This window comes from Euprymna scolopes, chromosome 36 (assembly GCF_053919585.1).
Source record: "Euprymna scolopes isolate OS-2025 chromosome 36, ASM5391958v1, whole genome shotgun sequence".
Lineage (NCBI taxonomy): Eukaryota > Metazoa > Mollusca > Cephalopoda > Sepiida > Sepiolidae > Euprymna > Euprymna scolopes.
The window spans coordinates 84,721,543-84,746,020 of record NC_136517.1 but is presented as its reverse complement, the minus strand read 5'-3'; the positions used below and the strand labels follow the sequence as shown (position 1 = coordinate 84,746,020).

General features: G+C 31.9%; 1 long non-coding RNA gene and 1 pseudogene across 1 annotated transcript in view; one reads left to right on the top strand and one right to left on the bottom strand.

Moving 5' to 3' along the window:
* Window positions 1-24,478, bottom strand: part of LOC145260651 (uncharacterized) — a 183,428-nt gene that overhangs the window by 140,522 nt on the left and 18,428 nt on the right. The window lies entirely within an intron of this gene.
* On the top strand, window positions 19,921-20,037 carry LOC145260898 (5S ribosomal RNA; annotated as a pseudogene).

The following is a 24,478-nucleotide window of genomic DNA, read 5'->3' as shown; positions in this document are numbered from 1 at the left end:
ATAATTGTCTTTCTTTCTTTTCTCTTTCTCTTTCTCTCTCTCGTTCTTTTCTTCTCCTCCTCTCTCTCTCTCTCTCTTATACACACACGTACACATACACACACATTTCTCTCTCTTCCACACACACACACACACACACACACACACACACACACACACACACACACACTTTCTCTCTCTCCCTCTCTTTTCTTTTTCACACAATACTCTTTCTCTCTCACTCTCTTTCACACACACACACAAACACGCACGTTCTCTCTCTCTCTCTCTCTCTTTCTCTCTCTCTCTCTCTCTCTCTCTCTCTCTCTCTCTCTCTCTCTCTCTCTCTCTCCGGTTCAACCAACCCAGGTAAATGCCGCTAGTACACAATATCCTTATAACTCGCGCCAACCTTATCTTTTAGTTAATCATATCGCACCATTTTCAAATACGTCTGCCGTCTGCCTACTTCCCACCTGACTACAACTTGGATGTCTTTAAGTCCAACGTTAACAAATTCCTAATGAACCGCCCTCTTAAGTAAACACTTCATTAAATCTCCACACTAACGTACTGTACTTGCAATAACCCTTATCCCTGAGTGGCTTCCGGGCCTTGATAAGTGGTGACCACCGTGTAAAAAAAAAAAAAATACTTTACCAAATTACATTTTGTCGGCTGTCCTTTTTACTCCGCGCTACAAAAACTAAGTTCCTCGCAATCTTTCTTCTTCTTCCAGACGTTATAAGCGAACGAACATTGGCGGCTCGTTTGCCATAACAACAACGTTTACTGACGGATGAATGTCGATCACCCTTTATCTTTCAACACATTAACATATTGTTGGTGTACAAGATTTTGCCGGTGTGTCGAAGGGGCGTTTTAAACCGTTTTAATTTATTTAATGCATATTATTATCAGATAAACATATCACCACGAATAATGCCTAACTTTACATAACGAATGTTTGGACGAATATTTAACACAATCAGATTATTCGTAGACATGAGTACAGGGTTTCCCTAATGGCCGAACGTCTAAATTACTTGATAATGCAAGTGTGCCCGAAAAATCAGTTCTTAAACCTTATATATATATATATATATATATATATATATATATATATATATATATATATATAAAATGAAAAATACAAAACCTTATATATATATATATATATATATATATATATATATATATATATATATATATATATATATATATATATATATAATGAAAAATACAATTGAATTTACCAAAATGATCCAAGATGGTAAAATCAAAGTAAATTATAAATATCAAAGAATTAATATTTATTAAATTATCTCAGCCAGATATAAAAGCTCGATAAAACCAAATAGGAAATAGAGCTTATAATATGAGAAAACAGTTAATAAAATGTTAAAAAACACTTTGAAATGAGTTAAAAACATATTTAATCCGAAAAGGAAACACTAGATAAATGGATAGTCCTTAATCCGCGGAGTTTCGAAGAAATACTCTCCTTCTCATCAGAGGGTAGGAATTAGCAAAATGCGGGATCGGTTTTGCATGCAGAAGTATTTGATGAAACAACAAGTAAGCCAAAGATCTTACCTGAAAACAAAATAAGTTAAGCAGAGGGAATATGGTAAAGAAAAAGGTGATTACACATGAATGGATAGTCTGGTGAAAGATAAAAAATCCAGTGACGGTAAAATCCAAATGTAAAACTTCAAGAAAGTTAAAAGAATTTCCATTTATACAAGTAAAATCCAAGGAAATCCCGTAATTGGAAGAAGATGGTCCATAATAATCCAAAGGCAGAAATCCATGGAATAATTCACAAAAATGTGTACAAGGAAAAAAAATAATATTAATAAAAGAAAATAAGATGTGCTTTTCACTCTACTTCCGAGACATAACTATATATATATATATATATATATATATATATATATATATATATATATATATATATATATATATATATATATATATATGTATGTATATATATATGTATGTATATATATATGTATGTATATATATATGTATGTATATATATATGTATGTATATATATATGCATATGTATATATATATATATGCATATGTATATATATATATATGTATGTATATATATATGCATATGTATATATATATATATGTATGTATATATATATGTATGTATATATATGCATATGTATATATATATGCATATGTATATATATATGCATATGTATATATATACATATATATATATACATATATATACATATATATACATATATATATGTACATATATATGTACATATATATATACATATATATATGCATATATATACATACATGCGCATATATATATATATATATATATATATATATATATATATATATATATATATATATATATATATATATAAGGTAGCACACATAAAAGAAGCCCGATTTTCTAACCTTTCTCTATCAATTTTTTATTTGTTGCTATTAATACATTCTTTGATGTCTTGGTTTTGTTAAAACGATATTAAAAGGCGAAAAATTAAAAGGTAAATATTTGTACCTATATTTTTATGTATATATCTGTATATCTATGTATATGTATATATGTGTCTATGTTTCATATATATGCATGTATATATTTGCGTATGTATGTATAATGTAGTACTTAAACCAAATTTATATTTTACTCTATTTATTTTTATCTCTGAATTTCAATATAGGAATGCTCAATTACAAAATATGGTAATTTTGAAGCTTACAATTTTAGTCATCTCATTCTGACTTAAAATTTATTGGTATATGAACGGTTACCGAATTATCAATTATATAAACCCAATAAAATTCGGAATACTATAAATAATATATATATATATATATTATATATATATATATATTATATATATATATATTATATATATATATATATATATATATATATATATATATATATATATATATATATATATATATATATATATATATATATATATAAGTTTCGTGGTTAAATTTTAAATTCTGAAAAAACAACATATAGAGACATATAATCGATTTAAGAATTTATTGTTTGACAAAAGGAATATATAGAAGGGGTTATTTTAATTTTCATTAATCAATGGATTTTCAACAATGGCTCATATCATTTGAGGAAATGAAATGCAGTTAGCAAAATGTTCAGCTGCAAATGGACGCTAATTTTGCTTTTCAGCACAATTATTAAAAATAATTTTTTGAGTGGTTGTGGATAATTATATGGAGAGAATTATACGAAAAGAGAAGTCGATACAACCTGGGTAATCCATTATCGGAAGGAGTCTAATGTCGTCCGGGGTTATAAATCCAGGTGGGCAGAAAATAGGCCCATGGGAGAAAGTGATATTTCCATATAGCGAATTCTAAATCAAAACGAGAAAATATACGTCGTCCCTTTTAAAATAATCATTCATAAATAGTTTTACTTGATATGTAAAACCTGAAAGCAAAGAAACATGCAAAAAAATGATCTTTCAAAATGTTCTTTTCCTTCAGTCTTTCTTTGAGAGACACTCTCTCAATCTTCTAGAACCTTCTGGTTCTAATGTTGCCTTTTTTTTTTCTTTAAAAATAAAATATTCTCATAAGAAGGGAATATCGATAGAATTGTCTTCCAAGACAGTCTCTTTCCTGGAGAACACGTGTGCCGATAATCTGCCTGTCTTCTTGTCTGACAGGCCAGCAAAATTAATTTCTGTCTCTTAGAGAAAAATATTCCAGTTTCTTCGTTAGTCCTTTTTAGGTAAGGCCTCGTTGCCTTGTAATTAACTGGGAATGAAACTGCAACGTTTTTCTTTGAAGGAGAAAAAATCCAGAACATAATGTATAACTTCAAAAACTTTTTTGACGGAGTTACGACCAGCTCGCCTGCAGTTGTTTGGACCTCCCCCGCTACTACCACATTTTTACCCCCCCCCCCAGTTCTTTACTACATCACCTACACATACCTGGGCACCCCACTATTGTTTTTTTTATCACTCCGGGAGTCTTTACTACATCACCTACACACCCGGGCAATGCTGGGCACCTCAGCTAGTCTAATATATAAAATGCAAAATGTGTATGTGTGTGTGTGTCTCGCAAAAACTTTCCACACACGCAACGGATCCTCACGATATCGGTATTGTTTTCCTTTGGACAACAAATATCGAAAAATTGTCCAAAAACATTCATTCCTTCATCTTCAATTGGACAGTTTTGTACAAAGAGGGGTCACGTTTTCATCGACATTCTTGCAAAGTCATCATAACCAGCCTTAATTTAAACGGCAGCAAAGTCGTATGTCATGGTGGTCATGGGGATTAACCAGTTTGTTTTTATTTTCACTTTCTTTTCCTCCTTCGCGTTACAGGTTCGAGCCTGCCTGCCTACTCTTTTTTTTTGTTAATTTTTTTTTTTATTTCGAGGCTTACATAATGGGATTTTTTTTCTTTTAAAACAAAAACTGAATTATTTTATCGTTCGCTTAAACTTTTTTTTCACATCTTTCTCCACCTAGGAAGCATCTATGTTTTTTTCTGGTTGCACTGACTCCGTACTACACTACCTCTCCAAACCCGAGCAACGCCGGGTACCCCCGCTAGTCTATATATACAAAAGGCAAAACGGCTGCGCGTGTTTTCGTATGCCCTAGAAAGACTTTTTTTTAAGTTTATAATTTTAGAGTAACTAAATAAATAATATAAACCAAAATCTGCAGTTTTTTTTGTTTGTTTATTGAAGTACAGGAGCCCACAAATGTTGTGATACTCAATAAGGAGGCTATGGGTTATCAAAGGTTGAAAAACACTGAACTAAATTTTTCTTGCATTAAATTAAGCATTAAGTGAAAGACCATATCACGATAAATGGTGCATCTCTAGTTTTCCCCGCATCTAGGGACATCTAAAGAGAAGGAATGGAATTTTTCTGCTAATCGGGGGGAGGAGTGGATAGATTTGGGGTTAGACTTAGGATTAGGTTAGGCTAAGGGTTAGGGTTAGGATTAGGCTTAGAGTTAGGCTTTGGGTTAGGCTTAGGCTTAGGCTTAGACTTAGGATTAGGGTTAGGGTTAGGGTTAGGCTTAGGGTAAGGCTTAGAGTTAGGCCTTGAGTTAGGCGTAGACTTAAGATTAGGGTTAGGCTAAGGGTAGGGTTAGGGTTAGGCTTTGGGTTAGGCTTAGGCTAAGGGTTAGGGTTAGGCTTAGGCTAAGAGTTAGGCTTAGGGTTAGACTTAGGGTTAGGCTAAGGATTAGGCTTAGGATTAGGGTTAGGGTTAGGGTTAGGGAGTACAAGTATGGTAAGTTCACTGAAACACATTCGTGGGAGTTCTCGAAAGTCAAACACAGAGATGCAGCATTGCAGCGATGGGAAGGGGGTGGAGTTTGGTAGACAGGGTGGGACCTGTGAAAGAGGAAAAAACTAGCGAGTCATTTCAGTAGCTCACATGTAACAGGAATACTGCATGAATGGACGAATGGTGGCTTTATGGAGATACAGGGTACTAATATCGAATTTAACTATCGTTAAAAAAATCAACACACATCTATATGTATAAAAATGTAATTCTTGGTTCGTTCAAAGTTTATACAACCATATTTCTACATTACCAATTTAATTGAAATTTTCAGAAAATCTATCTGTAAAGTCAATGAATGTTTGCATGTTATTAAAATAATTTTACATTGCGAATTATAAAAATATTAATTAAAATATAAATATTTTTCGAAGTCGTTTCTGCGAGACTGTCCGGTTTTATTTCTGATAACTTCCGTTTCAACTACTCTCGAATTACAAGATAAATAAAAAAAACAAACTTATTCATGCAGAGAGTGATCCGTGCTGAAATAATAACGTTATTATTTAAAAATCCATTCTTAACATGGGGAAGGGGGGTGTTTTGTACCTATTCTGTACTTTAACCTTACAATAGAATAATAAAAAACGTATCATAAAACTTTAATTAAACGTGGAAATACGATTTTAAAAAATAGCGCGGATCACTCTCTGCATTAGCACAAAAAATCCCATATTTAAAAATTTAAATTCATTTATGTACTTACCAATTTTTTAATTTTAAATTCCTTTATTTATGTTACGCTCATGAAACATTGTGTTTTAATTGTTTAGTTTCTTTCACGGCATTGTTTACATAAAAAAGTTTGTTTTAACTTTTTCTAAACAGTTTCATTTTTACGACATGCCTCAACGTATTATAAACACCCTAACCTCCCCATGTTTAAAAAAACACGCCCTTCCATAAACCTCGAAAGCCGTTCTTAATATGGGGAGGTTGGGGGGTGTTTATTCCGAAAGCCGTTTTAACATGGGGAAGTTAGTGTGTTTATAATATGCTGGGCCGAGTCGTAAAATTAACGAAGTTGCTATCTATTATTTATTGACAAAATTGCTTGAAATTTATTTATTTGACAAAAAAAAAATACATTTTGGTACTCCTTGTGCGCTGAGTTCCATGGCGACCAGCAGAAAAAAATAATAGTCGCTCCCTTAGTCTCCCACCCCACCCCGCACGTAGCATCTTTTATTTACTGACGTTGCCGTAACTAAATGATTATTTGTCACATTTACAAACATTTATTAATTTATTTATTTTGAAAAAAAGTTTTACTTTTTATGAATATTAAAAGAAAAATGGGTACTCATGCAGAGAGTGATCCGTGCAGAAATAATAACGTTATTATTTAAAAAGTCATTCTCAACATGGAGAGGGGAAAGTGTTTTGTACCTATTCTGTACTTTAACCTTGCAATTGAATAAAAAAAAAAACAAATCATAGAACTTTAATTAAACGTTGAAATACGATTTAAAAAATAGCGCGAATCACTGCATTAGCACCGAAAAATGTTACTAAACATTTATTATGTATCAAACAATCATGAGGTTGCTTGCACGGCAACTGACAAGGCTAATCTGCTTGCCAGTCAGTTTGCCTCAAACTCCACACTGAACTCGGTATACCACTCACTCCCTGATTTTCCTCTGCGAATAGACGTCACACTAGACGATCTGAAAATCACCCCTTCTCAGGTACATGCTATTATAAAAAACCTAGACACCTCAAAAGCATGTGAACCAGATCTCATCCCGGCTGTGCTATTAAAAAAATGCTCTGCCGAGGTTGCTCCAGTTCTCTCCAAACTTTACAATAAATGCCTTAACGAATCTTGCTTTCCCGACTGCTGGAATACCGCCTCTGTGGTACCAGTCTTCAAGAATTCTGGTGAAAGAACTGACCCACTAAATTATTGCCCCATTAGCCTCCTCCCGCGTTTCGCCAAAATATTTGAGTCCTTAGTTAATCAAGCCCTAGTCCAGCACCTAACAGCTGCTAAACTCTGACAAACAATATGGATTCAGGCAAGCCCGTTCAACAGCAGATATCTTAACTGTAGTTTCTGAACGTATATACCGGGTAGAGCGGTGGCCCTTGATATATCTAAGGCTTTTGACAGGGTATGGCACGATGATCTTCTAAGGAAAATTAGATCAAGAAGAATTCATAATGTAATTAAATCCTTCTTAAGTAATAGAAAAATCAAAGTTGTCCTCGACGGTCGTACATCTAAACAATATGACATAATGCGGGAGTACCTCAGGGGTCTATCCTTGGACCTCTATTATTCCTGATATTCATAAATGACCTCCCTGATAATATTGTTTCGGAGATGGGTATATTTGCCGATGACACCACTCTCTATAACAGATATGAGGGGAAAACAAATGAACACATATCCAAGGAAATGGCAGAAACACTAGAGGATGACCTCCAATCTGTAGTGGAATTGGTACAAAAATGGTTGGTCACATTCAATGCTGCTAAGACTAAAATTGTTTCCTTCAATAACTACAAGAAACCTTCTCAACCACCAATAGCAATGGCCAAGAACACATTGCCTGAAAGTACTTCTTTTAAACTCCTCAGCCTAACGTTTACAGGGAATATGAACTGGAATAGATACATTGAGAGCATTGCCAAGGCTGCTGCAAGGAAGGTTCGCTCCCTCTACCGCGCTAGAAAACTACTTACACCTGACAGTATCCTATACCTCTATAAGGCCACCATTCGCTCATGTATGGAGTACTGTTGTCACATCTGGGCTGGTGCATCTGCTGCTTGTCTCTCGCTCCTGGACAGGGTTCAAAGGAGAGTCGCCAACCTGATAGGTCCTGAACTGTCATCTAGGCTTCAGCCTCTGTCCCATCGACGAGATGTTGCATCCCTCTGCCTGTTCTACAAATACTTTAATGGTGAATGCTCTGATGAATTGCATACACTTGTACCTCCTCGACGTAACTACCCCCGACAAAACCGACAAGCTACTAAGTCTCATCCCTTTACAGTAGAAATCCCTAGGTGCAAGAAAGACTTTTACTCCAATAGTTTCTTCCCCAGAATTGCGGGTCTTTTGAACTCCCTTCCGGGATTCTGCTTTCCCAACTGGACTGATATGCAGAAGTTCGAGTGTAATGTTAACAAACATCTTTCTACTCATCTCCCTTCATAATGACCCCGCTAATTAAGTCCCTAATAGTAGCCCCCTGCTTAAAAGTGGCACTGTGCCTTGTTTGGGGTGAAAATTGAATTAAAAAAAAAATTAAAAAATTAATAATTTTTCACTTTTACAAACATTTGATTTTGAATTTCTTTTTAAATGACGACTTTTATCGGCTATTTTTTTTAATAGTATTTGCGGATGGGTATATTGACAACAAATATCAGTTACATTTTGTAAATACCCCCCCCCCCAATGGTGTTTATTCCGAAATCCGTTGTTAACATGGAGAGGTTGAGGGTGTTTATTCTGAAAGCCGTTCGTAACATTTGTGGGGGTGGACCTTATGTAAAATAAATAAATAAATTTAAAAAAAAAACTAAATCATTTACTGATAACTTCTCACTTTTACAAATATTTTTTAATTTACATGCGTGGATGAACAAATTGTTGAATAGTGCGGAAACAAAACGTTTTTGTAATAAACTTCGGGATAATTTTTTGGGTAAATATTTACATTTAGATCCACCTCCACAATTTTCTTTTTTAAATGACGACTTTTATTGATAAATAAATTTACTTCTCCGCAACTTTTATTGATAAATAAATCTACTTCTCTGCAACGGGCACTGAACCCCTCCTTTTTTTTAATAGTATTTTCTGGTGACAACAAATATCAGTTAAATTTTGCAAATAGTTCCCCCCTCAAACAGTGGTGTTTATTCCGGAAGCTGTTCTTAAGATTAGGAGGTTGGGGGTGATTATAAGGTAGACTAATCTAAAAATAAAACAAAAAAAAAACAAAACAAGTTTTTTAAATGATTAAAATAATTTCTCACTTTTACAAAAGATTTTTACATGCGCACATAAGCAAATATTTTTTTATTAACTGTTTTTTTACTTTTTTATTTAAAAATTAGTAAATTTCAATGAATAGAATAATAAATCATTTATCATTAATATGTGGTTTGGGGTTTGTGTTGAATGAAACTTTTTTTTTTCATTACAACAATAATGAACCAATTTAAATTTTCCGGCATGCGTTTAAGGGTTACGAAATTATCAATAAATCGTTTAGTTACTAAGCCAACGTCAGTAAATAAAACATATTACGTGCGCATGCATTAGCCTTGACTAGGGGTGGGCTAAGGGAGCGACGATTAAATAATTATGCTGGTTGCCATGGAACTCAACGCCCAAGGAGTACATTAAGTGGCACTTATGCACTTATGTTATCGTGCTATTTTTAAAATATTATTTTCATGTTAAATTCAAATTTTACAATATGTTTTTCTTTCATTAATTTGTTAGGTGAAAGTACAGATAATCCGGTCGGTTCCTAATGTGAGGAAAATCTGGCCCCCCACCAAAAAAAAGGGGTACTCTGGATAGTAACAAAAAATTAAAATTGCCTCAGTCTCGAAAGATTTCTTCTCTACTGAACGAGGAAAAAAAACTGTTTCTCCCCCTCTCTTTTCCTCTCTTAATATCTCTCTCTATCCATCTCTCCCTTTCCCTCTCTCAATCTATCTTTCTCTCTATATCACCCTCTCCATCTCTCTTTGAGCCCCTTTCTCACTCTAACTCCCTCTATCTCTCTCCTTTCCTCTGTCTCATCCCTCTCTGTTTCTAACTCTCCTCCTTACTCTGTTTATCTATCAATCCCTTCATCTCTATCTCCTTCTCTTTCGCTATTTTCCTCTCACTTTCTCTTTTCTATCTATATATCTTCCTCTCTATCTGTCCATCTCTAATACCTCATCCTATTTTAGTCTCTTAAATTAATTACAGTGAATAAGGCATTGTCAAAACATGGATAAATCCTATTTTAGTCACCTAATTGACTGACTGAGAATAGAAGTTATTTGGAAATTACTGCTACCTTGAACAGCACCAGAAGTAACTGGTAAAACCTTTCTAATTAAATTGATTTTGGCAGCCATTTGGTAACAAAATGACATAGGCTTAGACCTTGCTGCATGAGGAATACCTGCGACCTTGCTGCAAAGTAGAAGAATTATTTATTCTCCTTTAAAACATTCAACTTTTCAAAAATCTCATGTTCGACATCTCCAAAACATCCAATATGGGGAAAAATATTGCAGAAATGCAAACTTATTGTTTAGGATGAATGCACAATGGTACGCAAAAAATCACTTGAGGCTCTTGGTCGATCCTTGCAAGATTTGCGTGGCAATGTTAGACCATTTGGGAATGCAGTAATATTACTTGCAGGAGATTTCAGACAAATGTTACCTGTTATTCTTCAATCAACACCAGCAGATGAAATAAACGCTTGCCTCAAATACTCTACTTTTTTGTTTCATGTGAAGACATTAAACTTAACTTAAAATATGCATATCCAGTTGCAGACTGTTCGATCCGCACAAAAACTTTTGCATCACTTGTGGGAAATTGGGTACGAAAAAGTGCCAGCTGATCAGAGTTAAGGGCAAAATTCTTTGATTTTTAACTTCTGTAATTTCTGTAATTTTATTTCATCAAAAGAAGAGTTAGTTTAAAAGGTTTTTGCAGATATTCAAATTATAAGAATTCCACTTGACTGAGTGAATGAGCTATTCTTGCAGATCAATACAAAGACGCCTATGAACTTAATGCTATTATTCAATGTAAAATTCCAAGTGAGGTAGTCAAATACAAATCCATCGACACTGTTGTGAAAGCAGATAAAGTGGTTAATTATCCAACAGCTATATTTGCCAGGGATGCCACCGCATGTATTGCAACTGAAATTTGCTGTACTAATTATCATGTTGTGAAATATAAACCAATCCAAGCTTTGCAATGGCACATAGCTTGCAGTAAAAAAAATTATACAATATCATAGAAACAACAATCTTAACAGGACCTTTCATAGATGAATATATTTTCATTCTATGCATTCCTATGATTCCAACGGATACATCATTACACTTTAGCAAATTGCACTTTCCAATTTTATTGTCATTTGCAATAACCATCAACAAAGCACAGGGAACAATCTTTACAATTGTGGGTCTTACAGTTACACACTGACTGTTTTTTCACATGGACAATTTATGTTACATATTCAAGACTCACCAAACCAGAAAATCTCTATATCAGGTTAGAAAATGGAACAACAAAAACTGTGTACCCATGCAAAATGGAAAATTAAACCTATAAGAAACATGCTTTTTTTCATTTTGGAACTTTTTCCATTGCGCCAATTTGAGCCACAGCAACGCGTGGCAGGGTACAGCTAGTATATATATATATATATATATATATATATATATATATATATATATATATATATATATATATATTTATCTCCACTCTTGTATAAAAGTCACTTTGATGAACCCTCAATTAAAAAAATGCTTACATACTACAGGTACGATATAAAAATAGGTTAAATTCATCTAATGTTACCGTACATTAAGCTGAACATCTAAACTGGAAAATCACAAATAAATCTAATATATAAAAGGCTGTAGGTCTGTCTGTCTGTCTGTCTTCTCTGAAAGTAAAAGTCGCAAATAATCGGATATTTTACGGGTCGGACTTTTATGGATCTTCAACCGGTTAAAATTGTTTTTAAGGGGTCAACAATTGGTCAAATTGAAAAATCGTTAAAGATTTTATGCATCTGAGTTTATTTTTAATTTTAATTTTTTATTGGTTCATACGCGAGAAATGACTAAATCCATCATTTGCCCTCCACCATTTAGCCCCAAAAGTCCCCAAGGCCTTACCATATTTAAATTTGAATTCAGCACCATGCAAAACTGATAAATAGACATACAGAGACACTTTTGGACAATTATGGTAAACTAGTCACAAAAATGGAGTGTTTTTATTAGCTCTAAAACAGCCCCTGGGGCACACCCAAGAGTTAACGCGAACTAAAGACAAACAAAATTATATAGAAATCAGTTAGTTACAACTTTTCAGAAAGTTTTATAAAAATCCAAGGTATCATTTTTTTTTTAATAATAGGCACAAAAGTGTCAATTTTAGCCATTTTAACACAAAAGGCACCCCTAGGCGACCGGAGTTTTCCTGGAAAATCCGTTCTGTTACTTTTTTTACTCATATCATGTTTAATGTTTGTGCGAAATTTCATAAAAAGACCAAGGCATAGTTAATGAGAATAGTTCGGACAGACGAACGTACGAACGGACAAGGGTGAATTTACAGGGCCACCATCCTTTTGTCAGGGAACCAAAAACTATTTAAAAATAGCGCGGTGGCGAAAGTGCACAAGCATTGGTTGATTAATAAAAATAGAAATAATAGAATTTAAGTAAAAATTTCCTAGTCTTTAATCGTAAATCGAACCACCATGGAATCAGAATAATAGTTAAATATCCGAGAAGAACACAATTAACTTAAGCAAATGTCAATTTCAAAAATAGTTATTAAATACTTAGAATATGTATAGTTGATGGAGTTTTGACAGATACTAGTGTGAGCATAATTTCTACCGGAAATTACAACTATAGAATTAAATGTGACAAGAATAAATACTTATCAACTAAGAAGAAAACGTTACAATTAACCAAACTGTTATATCGTGGGATGCGTTAGGATCAACATAGCATAAAGTATCTCACGGCATGTTGTCCAGCCTTCACGTTAAATCACATGGTGAAAAAAAATGGAATAATTATGAACAAATAAGAAAATCACTGGCTGTTACATAACGATATTTTACATAACGATATGTTAGATAACGATATGTTACATAAAGATATTGCACATAACGATATGCTACATAACGATATGTTAAATAACGATATGTTACATAACGATATGTTACATAAAGATATGTTACATAACGATATGCTACATAACGATATGTTACATACAGATGTGTTACATAAAGATATGTTAAATAACGATATGTTACATAACGATATGTTACGTAAAAATATGTCAAATAAAGATATGTTACATAAAGATATGTTACATAACGATATGTTACATAACGATATGTTACATAAAATATGTTGCATAACGATATGTTACATAAAGATACGTTACATAACGATACGTTACATAAAGATATGTTACATAACGATATGTTACTTAAAGATATGTTGCATAAAGATATGTTACATAAAGGTATGCTACATAATGATATGTTACGTAAAGATATGTTACATAACGATACGTTACATAACGATATGTTACATAACGACACGCTACATAAAGATATGTTACATAACGTTATGTTGCCCAACGATATGTTACATAACGATATATTACATAACGATATACGTTTATTATGGAGACACGCCCACAGACACGTAACGACAATTCAAACATAATACATGAAAGGTTAGAAGTCCAGGTACGATAGCTAGAACAACGGGAATGATGCTATTTCTCCATTTTGAAAGTCACTCTGTTTTCTCTCCACTCTTTACTTCCGGTCATTGAATTAAAATTGTGGGGTCTGTGTTCGCGCCTGGTCCACAAAGTATGGAAATAAAAAATTGAAAAATTGAAAAAAAAAACAAACGTTTACAAGTGTTTTTGATATAGATGTACATAAGAATACTTTGATAAGTATGTTTTAACTTAAATAGGAATGGTATAATAAAATTGTGGGGTCTGCTGTCGCGCCTGGCCTCCATAGAATGGAAATAGGCACAAACTTTAATAAAGACTTTTCATATCTATCCTCGTAAGTATACTTTGATAATTATGTTTTAGTTTGAAGAAATATGGTATAATAAAATTATGGCGTGTTCCTTCGCGCCTGACCTGCATAGAATGGAAATATGTCACAAAGTTTAACAAGGTTTTTTACTATAGATCCACAGAATATTGTGATAAGTGTTTCAGTGTGAACAGGTATGGTATAATAAATTATGGGGTTTATCTATTTTATTTTTACTTTCATCATATTTGCTTTGGGTTTGATACCCCTAATTTCGAAGCTATCTCTTTACAACCCTTCCTTTTCATAACCTATCATACTTTCATAAATCAGTGTCCATTTTCTGTAGGCTGTTTTTGAACCCAGTAAACGATGGGTACTTTTGCTAGATTATATATATATATATATATATATATATATATATATATATATATATATATATATATATATATATATATATATATATATATAATTATTTTTAAAATTACTGTTTTATAATTAACTAGGGGGTACCCGGCGTATCCAAGTGTTTGTAGGTTTGTGTGATCGGTGAGGGTGGGGGTGTTAATGAAAACCTAAGAATAAGCGAAGTAAAAAAAAAAGCAAAAAGAAAACAGAAAAACAAACGCGGGGGGTACCCGGGCGGTGGGTGGGGGTAATCAAAACATAAGAAAAGAAATAATAAGAATGAAGAATAAGAAAAAACACAAAAAACTAACGTAAGGCAAACGAACGATGTTAAATGTAAAAATCGAAAAAACAAAAACAAAAAAGAAAACAGAAAAACGAACGTGAAAACTGCTTTCAAAAATCTGAAAAATACTCCCCCCCCCAAAAAAAAACGTGAAAAATAGCTTAAAGAAGCCTGTTTCGTTATTAAAATTTAAAAATCGGTGGGTACCCGGGTGTTTTGGGGTGTGTGTGGTCGGTCGGGGTGAGGGTATTAATGAAAACCTAAGAATAAGCGAAGTAAAAAAAAAAACAACAGAAAAACGAACGTTATGTGAAAAATGGCTTAAATAACCCTGCTTTAATATCAAAATTTAAAAAATCGAAAAAAAATAGACATCTCACACCACGATTCGAACCAAAAACGTTTAGATAATGACCCAACACTCTAACCAACTGAGCTAACACAACGTACATGGAATTGTGTCAGTTTTTCAAATATTTAAACTAAATCAGGTTATGACGTCGTCTGACGCATGCGTAGAACCGATCTCGTCATGAGAGGACGGTTTTTGCTGACCTCTCTCCGTAGAAAGGTGCTGACTTCAGGGTGAAAAAATTAGCGTTTTTGGCCAATTCTTCGATATTTGTCGGGCGAAGGATGGGGCTTTCATATTAGACCAAATTTGTGAATTTTTGTTCTGTCTGTCGAAAGTTTTAGGTGACAAACATACATACATACATACATACATTTTTGCTTTTATATACATAGATTAAAATAAATATTATTTATCTGCGTCCAAATAAATAAGGTCGATTTTCTAAGTAAAAAAAAAACGAGCTTCGATGCAAAGACGATACTTAACCGCATTTATCGTTTAAAAAATCAACAAGAAATCTCTCTCTCTTTCTCTCTGTCTGTCTGTCTGTCTGTCTGTCTATCTGTCTGTCTCTCTCCCTCTCTCTCTCTCTCTCTCTCTCTCTCTATATATATATATATATATATATATATATATATATATTATTAAAGACACTATTAACAAACAAATGGATTTCAAGGCTGAAAAATAAACGGTTACAGAATTTCTTGGATCGTCAAATGCTAAGAACGGGGAAGAAAGTAATGACTTTTCGAAACTTCAACACCGGAAATTGCATAGTCCACAAAAAAGGTTGATATGCCGTAACAAGAAAACGTGAAATGAATCAAAGCCGAACGTCTATCGGCGTAAGATGAGAATCTATTACATCAAGCGTTTTCCTTCCGTTCACATCTGCGAGGCATAACTCGCACCCTCTTGTTAAAAAAAAATGTTGTTGTTGTTGTTGTTGTTGTTATTGTTCTTTTCTTCTTTTTTGTTTTTCCTTTTTCTTCTTTTTTCTTTTCTTCTTCTTTCTTCTTCTTCTCCTTCTTCTTTCTTCTCCCTTTTTTCTTTTTCTTCTTTTTCTTTGTTTTTATCATTTTTATCACCCTCTTATTATAAAAAAAAATGTTCTTATTATTACCCTCTTATTTAAAAAAAAAAAAAATACTGCTGTCGTCGTCATCATCATCAGCATCATCATCAGCATCATCATCCTACTGAGCTAAAGAAAAGATATCTCTTATGATACGGTTCTTAAAATAACCATGGGGGAATACGCGGCGCGGGAGTGAACCAATTATATTTTCTTCTAAGCAAAGGCGTAGGCGTAAGGCGGAAGAGATCGCCTGTTGCGCCAAGCGGGCAAAAGAAAGAAGGCGAAGAACGCGTTTGAATCTAATAGAACCCCTCCCCCCCAACAGCTGGATAAAAATAGCTTCATGCATAAGCATTAGACCGGAAGCGTCAATTTCAGTTCCTTCCCTTATTTTATTGTATGCGCTACGGTATTTTAAGACCACCAGCAACAACACCACCACCACTACCATCATCATCACACACTACCCCCCCCCAAATTGTAGTCTCAGCATCGACTGACACCACACCAATAGTCGAGAAGGGTCGAGGAGGATGGAAAGAGCGAGGAGAGAAAGCACTAACGAGACCTCCACTGGATGAGTGCGAAGAGGGCTGGAACTTTGAGGAAGCTTGTCACCTAAACCCCAGTGAAGGGTTAAATTAAAAAAAAAAAAAAAAAAAGGTTTTGCTTGAGATTCTGGGCAGATTCTTGAGTTCAATAGAAAGATCCCCAAATTTAATAAAATAAACCTGAAAACAGTCAAAGATTACACCTGCCGAAACATTGTGAGAATCACTCTAAGTATAAGAACAGATGTCTGATAAGGTTCCGCACTGTCAACCAAACATGAACCGCCTCCGCGGCCCTCCGTGGTCCGGGCGACAAGATCAAAGTGTAATATCTGTTCCGGCGTATACTACAAGCAAAGACCATATGTGGGGGTAACTCCACATATCAGACCTTGGTCAATGTAGGGGCAACCCATCATACCAACAGTTACTATCCAGCTCCCATTTCCCACCCATCGGGAGCTGGTCCCCTTCCCCCCCCTCCACATTAAAAAACGGCCTTGTGCCTAATTTGCTCAGTGGGGAAGCAAATAAATACATACTGCAAGCAAAGACCATATATGGGGGTAGCCCCACATATAAGACCTTGGTCAATTTAGGGGAAACCCTTCATACCAATTGTCACAATCCAGCTCCCCTACTCCCCGGGGAGCTGGTTCCCATTTCCCCTTCACTCCTCACATTAAAAATCGGCCTTGTGCCTAATTTGCTCGGTGGAGGAGCAAATAAATACCAACCCCACATATCAGACCTTGGTCAATGTAGGGATCACCCTACAGACCAACAGTTATGGTCCAGCTCCCATTTCCCACCACTCGGGAGCTGGTCCCCTTTTCCCTCCGCCCTCCCTCTCTCTCCACATTAAAAACGGCCTTGTGCCTAACTTGCTCAGTGGGGAATCAAATAAATACAACTGTCAACTAAAAATGACATGGTCTGTAGGTTCAAACCTCGAACGTAATCATCTTAATGTTTTTCTTTTCATTAACTGGAAAAAAAATTATATATATATATATATATATATATATATATATATATATATATATATATATATATATATATGTGCGTGCGTGTGTGTGTGTGTGTGTTATTTTTTGTTTTTGCGATATTGTTTTGAAATGAATTATATATATATATATATATATATATATATATATATATATATATATATATATATATATATATATATATATATATATATATATATATACACATTCGTCATAAGTTTGGTTTCGGTTTCGATTTAAGCTGTGCATCCTAGTCGTATGGATATATATATATATATATATATATATATATATATATATATATATATATATATATATATTTAATCAAAATTTTATAATATAAACGAACCGATACAAAATTGACTATAATAATATATAGGAAATCTGCATAAATTAAAATATATTTAATCGCATAGTACGGTCGGGTTATGCCGGACATCCCTGCCAGTGTGTGTATATATATGTGTGTGTGTGTGTGTATATATATATATATATATATATATATATATATATATATATATATATATATATTATTTTTCTGATGAGTCGTAGACGACGAAACACGTGTTAGTGGATAATTATATTTTAGGTATAAATGCACTTTCGTATAAATAAATTGAATTCGTTCAATGAGTATTGCTAACAAAAACCATTAAAAACATCTCTCTCTCTCTCTCTCTATATATATATATATATACATTCGTCATAAGTTTGGTTTCGGTTTCTATTTAAGCTGTGCATCCTAGTCGTAGATATATATATATATATATATATGCATATATATATATGCATATATATATATGCATATATATATATGCATATATATATATGCATATATATATATATATATGCATATATATATATGCATATATATATATGCATATATATATATATTCATATATATATGCGTATATATATATATATATATGCATATATATATGCATATATATATGCATATATATATGCATATATATATATATGCATATATATATATATGCATATATATATGCATATATATATGCATATATATATGCATATATATATATATATATGCATATATATGCATATATATATATGCATATATATATGCATATACATATATATATGCATATATATATATGCATATATATATATATGCATATATATATATATGCATATATATATATGCATATATATGCATATATATATGCATATATATATATATATGCATATATATATGCATATATATATATATATGCATATATGCATATATATATATTATATATATACTAGCAAAAGTACCCGTCGTTGACTGGGTTCAAAAACAGCCTACAGAAAATGGACACTGATTTATGAAAGTATGATAGGTTATGAAAAGGAAGGGTTGTAAAGAGATAGCTTCGAATTTGCGGGTATCAAAACCAAAGCAAACATGATGAAAGTAAAAATAAAATAGATAAACCCCATAATTTATTATACCATACCTGTTCACACTGAAACACTTATCACAATATTCTCGGGAGCTATATTAAGAAACCTTGTTAAACTTTGTGACATATTTCCATTCTATGGAGGTCAGGCGCGAACGAACACCCCATAATTTTATTATACCATATTTCTTCAAACTGAAACATAATTATCAAAGTATACTTACGCAGATAGATATGGAAAGTCTTTATCAACGTGTGTGCCTATTTCCATTCTATGGAGGCCATGCCCAAACGCAGACCCTACAATTTTATTATACCATCCCTATTTAAGTTAAAACATACTTATCAAATTATTATTATGTACATCTATATCAAACACACTTGTAAACTTTTTTTCTTTTTAATTGTTAAACTTTTTATTTCCATACTTTGTGGACCAGGCGTGTACGCAGACCCCACAATTTTAATGAATCATCATTATGTCAAATCAAACATACCCCTTCCTGTGTCTCGATACATCTAACATTATGTGAGCAGTTTTCAATAATAGTCAACCATATAGGAGTCTATTCGTGACCAGACACGCACACAGACGTTCAACTTTATATTATAGATATATGTGTGTGTATATATATATATGTACATATGTGCATATATATGTAAATATACGTGTGTGTATATATATACATGCATATATACGGCATAATCACGTTGACACACCGGTTCTCGTCAGATCACCGAAGTTAAGCAACGTTGAGCCTGGCTAATACCAGATGGGTGACCATTTGGGAATTCTAGGCGCTGTATGTGCTCTCCGCTTATCTCGGCATTGTTTCCAGTCGTCTTGTACCTCAACTTGCCACTGGTATGCAACAATGTTGACTCAGGAGAGGCGTGGTTGGAGATTGCGCAACTCTTCCCACACAAATTTCACGCGCAGGCACCCTTACAGTGGGTATCCATAGTCTGTCAAGACTGAAGGAAACCTCTATATATACGTGTGTATATATGTATATATATGTGTATATATGTGTATATATATGCATATATATGTGTGTATATATATGTATATATATATGTGTGTGTATATATATGTATATATATATATATATATATATGTGTGTATATATATGTATATAGATATATGTGTGTATATATATCTGTGTATATATGTATATATTTGTGTATATATATGTATATATATGTGTATATATATGTATATATATATGTATATATATGTGTGTATATATGTATACATATGTGTGTATGTATATGTGAGTATGCATATGTGTGTATACAAATGTATATATATATGCGTGTATATATATGTATGTATATATATGTATATATATGCGTGTATATATATGTATATATATGTGCATATATATGTATATATGTGTGTATATATATGTGTGTTTATATAGGTATATATGTGTTTATATATATGTGTATATGTGTTTATATCTATGTATATATATGTATATATGTGTGTATATATATATGTATACATGTGTGTATATATATGTATATGTGTGTGTACATATATGTATATGTGTATATACATGCATATATATATATATGTATATTTCTGTATATATATATGATTATGTATATATATATATGCGTGTATCTATTTATGTATATATGTTTGCGTGTACATGTATGTGTGTATGTATATGTGTGTGCATATATATGTATATATGTGTGTGTATACATATATGCATGTGTATATATGTGTGTGTGTATATATATGTATATATGTTCGTGTATGTATATATATATGTCTGTATATTCATATATATATATATGTGTGTGTATATATATATTTATATATGTTGGTATATATATATGTATATATGTGTGTATATATATGTATATATATGTGTATATATGTATATATATGTGTGTGTATATATATGTATATATGTGTATATACGTGTGTGTATATATGTGTATATACGTGTGTGTATAAATATGTATATATGTGTGTATATATATATGTATATATATGTGTGTATATATATATGTGTGTGTATATATGTATATATATGTGTGTGTATATATATGTATATATGTGTGTATATATATGTATATATATATGTCTGTATATATATATGTATATTTGTGTGTATATGTGTGTATATATATTCATGTGTGTGTATATATATGTATATACGTGTGTATATATATGTGTATATGTGTGTTTATTTATATCGGTATATGTGTATATATATATGTGTCTGTATATGTGGGTATGTGTATATATATTTGTATATGCGTATATATATATGTATATGTGTGTATATATATGTGTGTACGTGTGTGTATATGTATGTGTATATTTGTGTGTGTGTGTATGTGTATTGGGGTAGAGAGGGCTCCCGTAAGCCGTGGTGAAGGCAACCTTTCTAGGAGAAGCAAATCTCTGATTTAAAAAACCATAAAGCGGAAGACCAGTACCCGCATTAAGCTGGTCTGCAGTTTAATTTGTTGCTGGCTATCTTGCTCTTGCTTTTTGCTGGATCTCAACATTTTGGACTGAGAGAGAGACTTAGCTGTCGTACAAAGCTAAGACTCTTTAACATCATATTTGTATAGATACTCCATCAGACATTTGGGCTCATGGATTTTAAATTTCTGAGGGAGTGGCACTCCTCTGACAAGACGTTGCAATCATCATATCATATTGTTGTGTATATATACGTATATATATGTGCGTGTATATATATATGTGCGTATATATGTATATATAAATATGCGTATATATATGTATATATATGCGTGAATTTATATGTATATATATGTGTGTGCGTGTATATATATATGCATATATATATGTGCGTATATATATGTATATGTGTGTGTGTATATATACATATATATATATATATATGTATATTTGTATGTATATATGTATGTGTATATATGTATATATATATATGTATATATATGTATGTATATGCATATATATATATGTATATATATGTATATGCATATATATGCATATAGATATATATACATGTATATGCATATACATATATATATATACACATATACATATATATGTATATATGCATATATATATATATAGATAGATAGATAGATATGTATATGTATATATATGTATATGCATATATATGTATATATATGCATATACATATATATGTATATATATGTGTATACATATGTATATATATGTATACGCATATACATCTATATATATGCATATATATGTATATGTATATGCATACGTATATGTATATATATATGTATATGCATATATATGTATATGTATATGCATACGTATATGTATATGTATATATATATGTATAGGCATATATATATATATATATATATATATATATATATATATATATATATATATATATATATATATATATATATATATGCAGCCTTTTAGATTCGTGTGAGGGAAAATTTACTCGCCCCAAAATAGTTTTTAATCGTTCGACTTTATGTCTTTATTTCGGCCAATAATAGTAAATAATTTTACAACAATTAAAGAAATTAGCGTGTGTATAATCTAACAAGAAAATATTTATTTAAGTCTTGTAAATCAACTATTTTATTACTACAAGCATTTCAGTAAATATTCAACAAAATGTTAAAATGCAACACCAGTTTCTTTATATAGCATCATTCATATTATTGTTTCATAGAAATAAGAATCATTTCTTCGGATGCTGATACGTAGTATCAAAATGACAATTGAAATATAAATAATTCAAGACTGTGTTTATTGGTAATGTTAGAAAACGAATATATTTAACTTTATACACAAAGAAAACATAATGTAAAATCGCACCTTTGAAATAAATTTATTTTAAAATGCAAAACAAATATTAGAGATTCATTTTTTCATTAAAATATTTCAATATGAAGTCTCTAATTGAAAAATATTCTGAAACACACAATCATTCCAGCAGCTCAAAAGAATCAGAAATAGTTACTTACAATTATTACTGAACAAAACTCGAAGCGATATCATAATAAAAATGGACATTTAGCATCATATAGCATTGAACATTTCAGGGAAATGTATATAGATTAACCTAGTAATTAAATAGCTTTGTTAATGAAACAATAAAGGGGTTTTATACATTTATTCTATATTTTTATTTTTTACAAGGCAAGTCGAAATACTGTATCATGTATAACATGTTACTAATAAATCAGCTGTCTTGATATTTTTATGTGTTTGCATTTTTATAATTCATGTCCAGATTTGTTTATATCCTGATACATTTCTATCGTCCCTGGAATAAATAATGTTTGTTTACGAAAGAAAGTGTTACGAAATCTCCGGGTATTCACGAGTGTGGACTGAAATCTCCTGGTACGAGATCTCTGTGGCCCGAAATCTCCGATATTCAAAAAAAAAAAAAAAAATTCCAAATGAACTAGATTTCTTAGAAAATCGGCATGATTTAATATCTTTTTAAAATTTAAACGGTCAATTTTTCTTTGTAATTTATGGAAAAAAAGCTTTGATATAGAACAGAAATTGGTCTCTTTTGTTTCTATTAATACAAAGAATTCACCTCGGAACAACATTCTAAAATTTAGAATATTATTTTTAAAATTTGGTATCGATGATTTTTTTGAAAGTTGCGCAAAAAAGAGTATGCAAATATCTGAATTTATATAATTGAGAAAAATATGATTACTTACTGGTTGTATAATTTCATTTTCGGTGCGTGCTTGACGGAACGATGCGTTTTTTTTCCTTTTTCAAATGTTCGTCTTTACTTTTGTAAGCATGAAGTGTATGTAGTTGTAGCGTCGAAGAATTTTTTTCCAAATGAATTTCAAAATCAGAGAGCTACATGAAGGCGACATTTGACTACACGCCGAATATGTAAATTTGACCTCTTGTTGACCTTTAGCGTGACCACTCTTTTTTCAATACGATATTCCAACGGTCTCACAGCTAGAGATGAAAGAATTACAGACATAGGTCATTCTAAGTCACCGCATATTTGAGAGTCGTAACATAAATGAGTTTTTCTCGTTTCTTTATTTAAAGAAATTTTATCGACTGGTGGGCGAATGATTTACGACTTTTAGTCGTCCCAAGAAATTTTCAATCGACTGTGGCGACTGGTTGTGTAAAGTCTCAAAGGCTGTGTATATGTATATATATGTATATGCATACATATATATATGTATATATATGTATATGCATATATATGTATATGTATATGCATATATATCTATATACATGTATATG